The 11,264-nt window shown below is 50.8% G+C and overlaps 1 long non-coding RNA gene across 2 annotated transcripts in view; it reads left to right on the top strand.

The window, feature by feature from the left end:
* The first annotated feature begins 602 nt into the window (after positions 1–602).
* The window catches only part of LOC138299321 (uncharacterized), a 45,903-nt gene continuing 35,241 nt past the window's right edge, over positions 603–11,264 (top strand). Inside the window, exons 1-2 of one of the 2 annotated variants that reach the window (XR_011204734.1) lie at positions 603–824; positions 1,379–1,422. This is a non-coding gene — a long non-coding RNA (uncharacterized lncRNA). The remainder of the gene's footprint in view (positions 825–1,378; positions 1,423–11,264) is intronic. The other variant, XR_011204735.1, reaches the window with a different exon arrangement.

Raw genomic sequence — 11,264 nt, 5'->3', positions numbered from 1 at the left:
TCCAGTAAGGGTCTGAATGACGACATCCCCTGGTGTACCTTGACACCTTAATTGCACCTTGTGACATGAAACGAATCATGTCTCCTGATACCTGACTGTTTTTGAATTTCATTTCTTACAGTCCTTTCCATTGATGCTGCAACTTACTTGATTGTAATTATGGCACGAAGATGGTTTCTCATCATCAAATTAAATTCAACATCTTTCTGCAGTCTAATTTTGACTAAGGTACACTATTTGTATCTCCCTTGACTTCATGCCTTATTTATTATTTGTTTGTTCTATAGACCATTTGTGTTTTTTTTACTTCATTGTTGGCCTGATTATACTTTCAAGATGGCCGCCGCGTAGTGCCTACACGCAAGCCCTTTCTCTCTGTCTACTGTTCTCTGCCTGCTCGGTGATGGGGCCATGTTGGACTGAAGTTAGGCGATCCTGGCGCCATGAACCACATCAACATCTTTCTGCAGTCTTATCTTGACTTAGGTACACCTTTGTATCTCCCTTGACTGCATGCTTTATCTATTATTCAGTTGTTCCACATACCATGTGTGTTTTTTACTTCACTGTTGGCCCGATTACACTTTAAAGATGGCCACCGCGTAGTGCCTGTAAGCGAGTCAATTTTCTCTGTTTACTGTTCTTTGTCTGCCCGGTGCTGGGGTCACATCTGACTGACGTTAGGTAATCCCCGCACCATGAACCACTTCGCAATTAATTGCGTCCCCATTTTCTCCTTTATTAACACCGGGACCGCGCTCCCTCATTTTCTACAGGAGCGCGGCCCAGGGTAGGTCTACGCCACAGGCCAGGGACTACAAAATGTGAGTACTGTCAGTCTTTTTAAGCGCTTATTTTTAAGGACCGTTTTCACTCGGGATTGAGAGGACGAGCATGCTGTCATTCATTTGTCTTTATTTCTTTACTCGACTTGTCTAATAAACTGTGATTCCATTAATTTGACTGTAGGGTTTACAGCTGCTAGTAAGACCCACCCCAGTTGTTCAAGACTGGACATGGTATTACAAGTTCTGGCCTCACTATAGCTACTTGCATTTGATTCAGGAGGAGCACAGTGATTTACCTGAGATTATATTATGGCTATTGTACCATGACACCTTTAGGTGGCAGCTGTTTAATGTGCATCCTATTTTTGTATTTTCCTAATATGTTTGTGCCTAGTATGACTCCCTTGGTTTGAGGCTTGCGCATTTCTATGAAGTCCAAACTCTGTGATGGAATGGTAAGCCAATTTTGTTATTTCCTTACTTGCCACGCCTGGGACTGGTTTTTTAATCGTTTGATCACTGTTTGCAATTTTTCACCATGCACTTTAATTCCTTCACCAATGTACCTTTCTGTTCTCACTTTTACGCAGGGCGACTGGCTGACCAACTGACTATGACGGGCAGTCCTCTTTAAGTAAGTGACTATCCAGCACTTATTTTTTCACATAAGTATAGGAGAAGTAGTAGCGACGGTCCTGAAGAAGCATCACGGGATCATAGCGACCACTTAGACACAAAACATGTTGACCACATTTTTTTAGGATTTGGGGCACTACCTATTTCCCTTGAGTGGAGTGCAGCGGAACATTATTCCCATCAGCACTCCCCCGTTTTACTTTTAATCTTGGCCTGAACCTATTCCTGACTTATTAAATGTGATGCCTATGGTTCTGTGCCAATTTTAACTCTTTCCTTCTCTCCTACATATTCCGAAAGCCAGTATTCATCTTAGGTCTGACCTATTCTGGTAGATGATCTCCGGTTAAGTACCACCACTGTAATAGGGGTGGCCCATCAGGCATTGCAGTGCCGGTCTGACGAGGAGATTGCCCAGCGATGAAGCTTGACATCCTATTGGGTGTCTGAGGGCTCTCCTTAACTACTATCACTAGCCCTGTGTGTATCCACATTCTTCATTTATGGAACAGTGTACTGTGTATATTTTGGCCTACTATTGCAGCCTACGTGGAATGGTGCATGCACGTTTCACTCAAGATATAAGGCTTGCCTTATATCCCAGTCACTGCAGTTGGACACTGTGGGCCTGATTCGCCGCCCGCCAAGCTACCGCCGCTGAATGACCGCACCGCGGTCAAAAGACCGCGGCGGCCATTTAGACATTTCCTCTGGGCCGGCGGGCGCTCTCCAAAAGAGCGCCCGCCGGCCCAGAGGAAATGCCCCTGCAACGAGGACGCCGGCTCAGAATTGAGCCGGCGGAGTTGCAGGGGTGCGACGGGTGCAGTTTGCACCCGTCGCGTATTTCAGTGTCTGCTTAGCAGACACTGAAATACTTTGCGGGGCCCTCTTACGGGGGCCCCGCGGCACCCCCTACCGCCATCCTGTTCCTGGCGGGCGAACCGCCAGGAACAGGATGGCGGTAGGGGGTGTCAGAATCCCCCATGGCGGCGCAGCAAGCTGCGCCGCCATGGGGGATTCAAAGGGCAGCGGTAAACCGGCGGGAGACCGCCGGTTTGCCTCTTCTGACCGCGGCCGAAGCGCCGCGGTCAGAATGCCCTGCGGGGCACCGCCGGCCTGTCGGCGGTGCTCCCGCCGACCCTGGCCCCGGCGGTCTTAGACCGCCGGGGTCAGAATGACCCCCTGTAAGTCACCCCTCTGGTAGGCCCTTCAGCCCAAGGGCAGGGTGCATGTCCCTAAGTGTAAAGCTACCCCTGCATGAACAGTGTAACCCTACAAACCCCAGACTCCATTCTCTGGGTTTTCTAAGTGCGGGGAAGCCATCTTAAGGTATGTAGTGGACCCTGGTCAACATGAGTAGTCCAACTACATAATGGCTTCTACGAACCTAGGCATGTTTGATATCAAACATATTGGAATCATGCAACTACACCGATTCCAGCATTAGTTGCATGATCCCTGGTACTCTGGGGGGTTCCTTAGAGGATCCCCTATTTCTGCCTGTGCAGCCTTACGGGGTCTGGGTGTCAGCCCACGCTGCTGCCGACCCGAGACACTGTTCTGCCCTCCTGCTGATGAGCCTAAATCAAGCAGGGAAAGACAGAACAAAGAATTTCCTGCAAGGGAGTGTTGTAACCACCTCTCCCTTTGAAATAGGTTTCTCTGGGCTGGGGTGGCCTCTGAGCGCCACCAGACTTCTTTGAAGGACACATTTGGTGCCCTCCTTGCATAATCCGGTTTGCATCAGTTCAGGAGCCCTCGGTTTCTGCTCTGGTGCGAAACAACACAAAGGACACGGAAGTGACCAGTCCTCTGTCCAGCTCCTCCACTATGTATGTGTTCAGACATCTGCCAGGTGACCAGTTGATTCTGCCATCTTGGAAACAAGGTGGGCAGAGGCCCCTGGGAGCATCTGACTCGTTAGGCCACATAGATGATGTCCCTGACCCCCTCTGATAGGTGGGTCACTACAGAGTGTGACAACCCCCTTTTAGGGTTACGCAAGGGCTCCCCTAAGGGTTGGTCCTCAGATTCTTCGAGCAGGACTCTTCAAGGAACTCTCTGCAAGACATCCTCTGCCTCTGGACCCGCTGTTGGTCCGCTTTTGGAACTGCAACAAGACTGTATCCAGTTGGGAAGGCCACTTTGTTTCTCCAGTTCCTGCAAGATTTCTGCAACATCTATAGATATAATCCTCTAGTGTCACAAGGACTCTGCCTGCATCCAAGAGGCAAGAAGGAATCTCCCTTGGAATGAATGAGTCACTCCCCTGCATCCACAGGCAGCTCAAGACAACAACGATCAGTTGATGGATTCTGCTGTCCCACGGACAACAAATAGGCTCTGCTCCGAGGTGGTGGTTCTGTGGTCCTCTCTGGGTCCATCTTGACTTCTGACCAACTTGAGAGACGGGATCCTTGCTGCAGCCAGTGGAACGGACCCCCTGTGCACCATGACTTTTGCTTTTGCCAAAGCTTGTTGGCTCTTTCTCCAAGAGATCTTCGAACTCCCAGAAGCCCCAACCTCCAGCACTCTACAACTCCAAGATCAGCTTCCACTCTGCAGCTCCTTCGACATGATACTCCTATTTTGTTGTTCTGCTGAGGCCTCCCAGCGACTCCCCATGGTTGCTGCTTATGGGTCACTCGTGGGGCTCCTCCAACTCCAGCTAGCTTTCTTTCCTGCTGGAGGCCTGCCCTGGCTCCCCTCCAATGGTCAAGCCACTAAGAGCCTTGCATCAGCTATTTGCATTTACCAATGCTTGTTGACGGTCCTTCTGGTTACTGAGCCTCCTGCAATCCGGTGACCGACATGGGACAGCTCGTGGGCCACTCCAAGGATCTTCTGCATCCCTCTGGTCTCCACAGCTGGAATTCTTCCTCCACCTTCCTGCAGGAACTTCACCTCTAAGAGGGTGGGCATTGCCTACCTTCACCACCTGGACATCTCTGAGTGGTCTGGACACTAACCCTTTCTTTTTCAGGTTCTTCACATCCAGAATCCACCCTTGTCTTCCACCAACCTGGTCCACGGGTCGCAACAGCAGCTGGACAATCGAGGCTTTCATTGACTTCAACAAGGGTTTCCGAAGCCACGTCACCCCTATGCACCTGGGCTATGTGATGTAGGTACTCAGGTCTTCTGGGTATCCATGGGTAGTGGCACTCTCCAAACTTTTTTATGCCAACTGGTTTCCTCAGGGTCCACTGGGAAGAGTCCTGAATACATAAAAGTCCAACTGCGACGGTCCTGTGTTAACCTATGGGACACCAGGCTCGATAACAACTCTGGATCCGGGCGCCTGTGGGAATTCTAGTACTTACCTCTGATAGTTTCCTACTCCCCCAGCCCCTGGGATTCTAACCCCTTACCTTGCTTGGGCACCTCCATTCTTAAACCACTTTCTTAGTATATGGTTTGCGCCCCCCATATGGTCCCATGTATTTCTGTGCTTTTCCTGCTTGTTGATAATTGTATATTTTGTGTGAAGATCTCTCCAAGTCAAGATATACCAATATTAATATAGTCTTAGTGTTGTAATAAGGAATATTTTATTTTTGCAATACCTGGTGTTGCTTTTTCTTGTGTAACAGTTGCTGTCTGACTATTGTGGTATTGCAAGTGCTTTACACACCATAGGTGTACACCATAAACTGAGCCAACCTCCTACATTGGTGGTGCAGCGGTGGGATAAAACACTTGCATTGCTTTACCACTTGGTCATCATTGTCTTTCCATGAGAAAGATCACTTCTGACTGTTGGGGACATACTATACTAGTAACTTCTAATACGTCTAAACTTTTTGCTTGGGTAGTCAGGGGTCTAGCATACCCCTTTATCCAAACTTTATTTTTTTTTAGAAGTTTAGAGAAGGTAGATACACTGTATACACTACTCTAACACCATGGCCCTCATTATGAACACAGCAGTCCCTACCATGCCACGGGCGGTGGCGGTAAAACCGCCAAAAGAGGAGCAGTCCGGACTGCCAAATAATGAAGCAATCGAAACACAGCCATCCAGAAAACCACCCACCGCCAGTAGAGGAGTGCCGACGACGATGGCAGAGTCCGCCCACAGGCCGACGGAAAGGCCCAACCTGCCCATCAAATTAAGAACCACTAATCCACCGCCAGTTCCGTGGCGTGAACCACCGCCACGCAAGTCAAGGCGGAAATGAACCAAATCCAATGAAACACTCACTGGTGGCCCACACAACGCGCCAAAGCAGACCTGGATAGAGAGCTGCAGATCATGCCAGCCCTGCTCCTTTCCATATACCTCCACGACCGAGACTGCCGACGAAGACGACAACGGTAAGTACCGCAACCTACGAAACAAGGGAGGAGAGGGCACAGTTACATACCCACCCACTCCACCCACACAGCAATACCCCCAACCCTTCACAGCAGCACAACCCATACAACCCACAGCAAGAGGTACTTACCTGACACAAGGCAAATCCAACTTGACCATAGTACATACAAATTCCCCACTCCCACAAACAATGAAACGAAAGACCAGGGTTCAACAGTGTGCCGCCAAAACACAAGCCACACAAAAATATTTATTACAGCTCACAGAGCCAACTATTTCCAACAAGGCCATTGGCCAGTCCGTATCGCAAGAGGTCCCATGGGCCCCAATGGCCCCAACCTTACTCCCAAAAGTGCACAGTACTCCACCTAATGGGGGGGCATCCAGACACCTCACGGAACGGGGGAAAGGGATGGTGGTGGTGGGGATTTGCGACGGGAGTGGGGCTTGGACTTGCGTTTGGAAGGTGGAGGGGGTGTGGGTTTGTCTTTTGAAGTTGGGGGGGTGTTTTGAGCGGGTGGAGCCAGATGAAGGTGGCTCTGCACGGGGCTTCTTCTTCTCTGGGGAAGGGGCACGGGAATGTGAAAGGCAGACAGGGGTGGGCTGTGAAGTGGAAGGAGTGGAAAGGGCAAGGAGGTGTGCATGCTTAGGGACAAGACTGGGTGGGCCAGTGGGTTGGAAGATGTCATCAGGGGAGAGGAAAAGTTTTTTTGGAGCAATTAGGGTGGTCCTGGATGAGGGCGTGGGAGTGGAGGCAGAGGGTGTGGACCTATGTGGTGTAGGGGTGCGTGTAGTGGGTGCAGGTGGCTGGACAGTATACTGAGGTGTGGTGGATGTGTGATGGTGGGTGTCTTGGTGCGTTTGTGTGTTTTTGGAGGGGGGGTGGACACAGTGGAAGAAGACAGGCTGCCAGTGTGGATGTATGTTGTGTGGGTGTCTGCAAGTCTGGTGAGTGTGCTGCATGTGTCAACTACAGTAGTTGTGGTGAGTGCAGGTGTGGTGTCTGGGGTGCATGTATGGATGTCTGCTATTGTGGTGACTGCAGTAAGAGGAGCAGCAACAGTGACTGAAGGTGCAGTGCATGAGGGTGTGCATGTAGAGGGGACAGACAGGGAGGTGGCCACCCACCCACTGGTTCCCTTGGCGTAGGATGACTCTGCCTCTGAGGATCCGTTGGCCGCTGCTTACCCACTTGCCGGTGCCTCAGCTCCCTCGCCAGATGTTGCTGATGTACAAAAACAACACAAGAGAACAGGGATGGGGAGACAAAACAGGAGAGACACTTGTAACTAGCTGAATGGAGGTACATAGCGGCCAGACATACACCCACCCAGAAGACACCCCCAAAAGGCAGCACCGTTCACCCCATGACTACTGAGCAGAACCCTGCTCTACACCCTTCCCCTGAACTACCTAAAGACCCGACGTGTGGGAGACCTGACCAAGACACCCCTACACCCTACGGGGGCCGTCATGTACATGCATGCAGCATGAACCCTAATGCACACACAGACATCCATCCAGGCTTAAGATTCTGACATGAGTACTCATTCCCTTGTGACTGCTGTGCAGCCTTCAAGCACCCATCCAGGTCTGGATACGCCACCGCCAGGATGCGTTGCATGAGGGGGGTCAGTGCCCGACGGGCACCCCTTCCACGTTGGGAGGACTTCCCCAGCTGGGCCTCACAGATTTGTTGCGCCCAGCGCCGCAGGTCCTCCCACCTCTTCTTGCAGTGGGTGCTCTGCTGGTTGTAGACCCCCAGGGTCCGCACGTCCTTGGCGATGGCATGCCAAAGTGCCCTCTTCTGGTGGGCGCTGACCTAAAAGGGTGACACAGAAATGGAACACAGAGGTCAGACACTTGCAAAATAGGTACAGCAGGCTATTCGTCCACTATGGTACGGACAGTACTGTCAGATTTACAGGACATACGCACGCAGCATGCCATGAACCATGCCCAATGCAGGCTCAGAGGTGCACACATATGTCCTTACAACACCATCCATTACAGCCAAACAGTGCACCCCTAACTCCAACTCACATGTACCTCTGGCCGTCCGTAGAGCTTGGCGTACAGGGGCAGGACCCCGTCCACCAGCCTCTCCAGTTCCTCCTGGGTGAAGGCCGGGGTCCTTTCCCCTGCAACACGAGCCAACTCCATGACCAGAGGCAGGACCCAGCAGTACACACAGTGGAGTACCTGTTCGCACGAGATCAGGGAGTCAAGTGAAGTATAGATGATGAATTCTCGTACGTACCGCGGCGGTGTGCACCGTCATCTCCGGCGGTGATCATGACACGCCAGGATTCCCCATTGGCATCCATGTTAACCAATGACGTGCGAACGGTGGTAAACACCTCCTTATGCTGTTATGTCAACCGCTAGTGGTATGAGGTCACTTCCACAATGACAGGCCTGGATTACAGGTGGCAGACAATTTGGCATTAACTACGCATCTATAAAAAATAATTGTGCACAATGCAGGCCCTATTTTCCACATAAAGCACCTATGCATGTGACCATTTAAAAAAAAAAAAAAATGTAACACTGTTCCCTCATTGAGGTGTAGATGAAGATCTGTCAAGAACATGTTACTGTTGAGTCCCTACAATCAAGTATGCAGTGCACAATTAATGTCAATGTGTGCCTTATGTTTGTGTGTTCCTCACACTTGTTTGATATCCCTTGTACGTACCGACCCTTGTGGCGAGGAAGGGCACCATCGGTGTACAGACCACTTGTGGATATGCGGACCATGGTGGAGTGTCAGTTCATAATCAATTACAGACTCACCCGTGCAACAATTCTTGAACTTTGTGCATTACTGGATCCTGCACTAACACCGGGAAATAATAATCAGCATGCCATCCCTACTGAAGTGCAGGTGCTCTCCGCACTCCATTTCCTGGCCACGGGCTCATTTCAAGTGACAGTGGGCATGGGTGCTGGAATTTCACAGCCAATGCTCAGCATGGTACTCACAAGATTTCTAAATGCATTTGTACGACACCTGCAGTCCTATGTGAGGTTTCCCCAAAGTACTGACATCCCTGCCATCAAGTCAGACTTCCATGCCTTTGCCAACATACCCCATGTGATACGTGCCATCAATGGCACCCACATAGCTATCATACCCCCAAGAGTCAGTGAACAGGTGTACAGAAACAGAAAGAACTTTCATTCCATGAACATCCAATTGGTATGTACTGCAGACCAGTACATCTCACATGTGAATTCCATGTTCCCAGGTTCAGTCCATGATTCCTTTGTGCTGAGGAACAGTAGTGTGCCACAGAAGATGGAACAACTCCAAGAGGACAGAGGGTGGATCATAGGTAAGTGTTTCTGTCACTAACTGACAACTAGCAGACAGCCAGGCTGTCTGACTAAGAGGCTTGACAATGACTACTCTGTATTGCACCGTTTTCTAGGTGATTCTGGCTCTCCAAACTTGCGTTGGCTCCTGACACCAGGGAGGAATCCTGGGACGGATGCAGAGAGGAATTACAATGAGGCCCATGGATGTACTAGAAGGGTGATAGAGCGAACAATAGGTCTCCTGAAGGCTAGATTTTGTTGTCTACATATCTCCGGGGGTTCCCTGGCCTATGGGCCTGAAAAGGTGTGTAGAATAGTGGTGGCCTGCTGCATGCTGCACAACGTGGATGTGGAGGGTGCTGTATGTCCTGACCAGCTACCTCAGAGAGGTGAGGAGAGTAATGGTGATGATGAGGAAGGGGAAGATGTCTATTCTAGGACCCAACTGATACAACCCCATTCCAGTAACTATGTGGGACTAAGGGCTGACATTAGGGTTTGTGACACATACTGTCAGTGTGGTTTGTCATCTGGGGGGGGGGGTTTGAATCTTCTATGTGAAACTGGGTCCAGGTCTACATGGTACAGAATACAATTTAGTGCATTTAGTTTGGGGCCACATTTAGGTACACAGGAGTCCTCTCATGCAACGCATTGACAATAAAGTGGTTATCAACCAGTTGCATCCATACTTCACTTTGTTCACATTTTATGTCAGGGGACAGTGTTACAGGTGTGACATGTGTTTTATTGGTGGCAGGGAGTGAATAGTGTAATTTACAGTGATGGCAAGTGGTCATGGGTGGTTGTCCTCAATGCCAACATGGTGGCAGCCTTATTGGTAGTATTGATGGGTCCATCAATTCTTACATTAGTTCATATTGCTTCTTAGCACTGTGTGGTGGTTGATTGAGTGGGATGGTTGCTGTGCAGATTGTTGCTGAGTTACTTCTTGAAGAGGGACTTGTTTTTTGCTGGGGTTCCAGTGCCATATCTTGGCCTGAGTGTACATTTGGGTGCCTGCTGTTGACCTTGAGGGGATGAAATGGTTGGCCCTTGGGTTTTCTCTGAGGGTAGTTCTTGGGGTGTTGCTGATGATGGTGTAATTGTCCTGTCTGTGTCCGGTGCTGTAGTGGGGGCCTCCTGTCCTGTGTGGGTCAGACTGGGTTTGTACCAGCTGCAGCAGTGCTCCTGCTATGCTGGCCATTGTGGCGTTGTGCTGTTTCCACTGATCCATGGCCTGCTGGTGCTGTTCCTGCTGCATCCTCTGACTGTTCTCCAGGGTGGATACTATCTGTGCCAACCTGTCATGGGTATGCTGGTAGGCCCCTAGTACCTAAGATATCCCGTCCTGGGCTGCTGCATCCATCCTGTGGCCTCTTCCCTGGCGCATTGAGGCCCTAGCACTTGCCATAGCCCCCGTGCCTGTGTCCCCTGCACAGGTCTGGCGGTACCACTTGTACTGGGGCCTTCGCCTTCTTGCATGTTGGGAGGGGGAGACTGTGGCCTCTGTACCTGTGTTCCACCAGTCTGTGGCCTGGATACACTGGTGTGGGGACGTTTGCCCTGGGCTGCTGTTCTTGAGTGGGTGGTAGGGGTGTCAGTGGTATCCTGGGTGGGGCTGCTGCATGGTGGCAGTCCAGGGCTGTGTGAGGGGCATACCTGCTCATCAGTGTCCAGGGATCCTTCCCCAGTGTTCTGTGAGGTGCCTCTGTCTCCATGGGGGGCACTGGCACTCCTTGTCCCGTCCGTGAGGGTGGCATGGGTGGTAGTGCCTGTTGGGGGACATAGACATGTCTATTACAAATGCATGAACGGTTGGGGTGCACAGGACTGGGCTATTTTGTGCTGGTGTAACTTTTAGTGGCCATCCAGGGTGCCTTTGTGAGGTTTTCACTGCATTTTTGCTTAGGGTGTTGGGTTGCATGGGGGGGGTGTAGTTCCATTGTGAATACTTGCAGGGGTAGGTGGCTGTGCACAGGGGGAGGGATGTCGGCCTGTTAGTGGGTTTGTGGTCATGCAGGGGGGGGTGGATTCAGTGGCTGTTGCCTGGGTGGGGTATTGGTCCTGGTGGGTGTGGGTGGGGTGGGGTGGTGCATGCATTACAGGTATGGTGTATATAGGGTAAATGTAGACTTACCCGAATCCATTCCTCCAGTGAGTCCACTGAATCCCTCAGAGTGCAAGATGGCCAGTACCTT

Source organism: Pleurodeles waltl, chromosome 6 (genome assembly GCF_031143425.1).
Source record: "Pleurodeles waltl isolate 20211129_DDA chromosome 6, aPleWal1.hap1.20221129, whole genome shotgun sequence".
NCBI lineage: Eukaryota > Metazoa > Chordata > Amphibia > Caudata > Salamandridae > Pleurodeles > Pleurodeles waltl.
Note: the sequence above shows the minus strand (reverse complement) of the source record. Positions and strands in the feature narration are given on the sequence as shown.